The sequence below is a fragment of the Arachis ipaensis genome, chromosome B06, assembly GCF_000816755.2.
Source record: "Arachis ipaensis cultivar K30076 chromosome B06, Araip1.1, whole genome shotgun sequence".
Taxonomy (NCBI): Eukaryota; Viridiplantae; Streptophyta; class Magnoliopsida; order Fabales; family Fabaceae; genus Arachis; species Arachis ipaensis.
Window position 1 is genome coordinate 127,790,701 of NC_029790.2, and position 1,331 is coordinate 127,792,031.

Sequence of the window (1,331 nt, forward strand, 5' to 3'; positions counted from 1 at the left end):
TTAATTTCTCTCATTTTTCTCTATTTTTTATAAATGGTTGATGAAGAATGTTTTGTAAACATATATCCAAATACAAACATGAGGGATGGTGAATTGGTGACGAGTCTTATTTGAATGTGTTTTATCTTATATTGATGTCAGGTAGGGCTGGCAATGGGTAGGGTATCCTACCCTACTTACGAGTTGAGAATTTTTTAATCCTAACTCTATCCACACCCTAACATTTTAAACTCTATCCTATCTTACCCGACTCGCAGAAATATCAAATTTTTTTAAAGTAAATATAAAATTCAATCATTTCGAATTTTATACATATTAATAACATAAAAAAATAAAAGACTAATGCTCTAAATTACTAAATTAACTAACTAGTTTTAATGGTTGTTCTCTTGTTGTAAATCATTACATAAGGGAGGTTGTAGGTTTAACTCTCACTTCCTTCACTATATACATAATTTTTATAAAATATGTATTATATATGAAGTGCGGGTAGAGTAGGGTAGGGTAGCGGGTCGGATAGCCTACCCTATTCGAACAGGTTGGACCAGATTGAGTACCCGCGGATAGAGTATGAATTGCCAGCTCTAATGTTATGGGTCAATAAAAAATTTTAACATAAAATTATATAATGACATTTATATTAAAATAAAACTTTTTTTAAAATTTGTCAAATATATGAAAAAAAATTATAAATAAAAATAATTTTAGGTTAGGCGTAATCCTATTTTGGTCCTTAAAGTTTAAAGTGTCTTATTTGAATCCAAAAAAGTTTTATTTAGCTTCAATTTAGTCCCACCGTGAGGTCAAAGATAAATAATTAACGAAATGTCCTACATGACAGCAGTATAAGAACAAGTTCGATAATTTGGAGAATAGGTACAAGCTCCAGAGGCACAAAATCAACCGTGGATACATCAATACATGTATTTAACATTTTTTTTAGTTTTATAGAAAATATTTCATTTTAATTATAAGAAAAATGATAAATAAATGTATTGATGCATCCATGGTTGATTTTGTACCTCTAGAACTTGTACTTATTCTCTAGATTATCGACCTTGTTCTTATACTGCTGTCATGTAGGACATTTTGTCAATTATTTATCTTTGACTTCCGGTGGACTAAATTGAAGCTAAATAAAACTTTTTTGGATTCAAATAGGACACTTTAAACCTTAAGAACCAAAATAGAATTACGCCCAAACATAAGGGACCAATTTAATACTTTACCCATAATTTTAAAATAACATTTTCTGAATGTTAAGTGATTTAAGATTTTTAATAATTAAATTAAAATAAAGAATTTTAGTATTTTTTAATATAAATAACCAA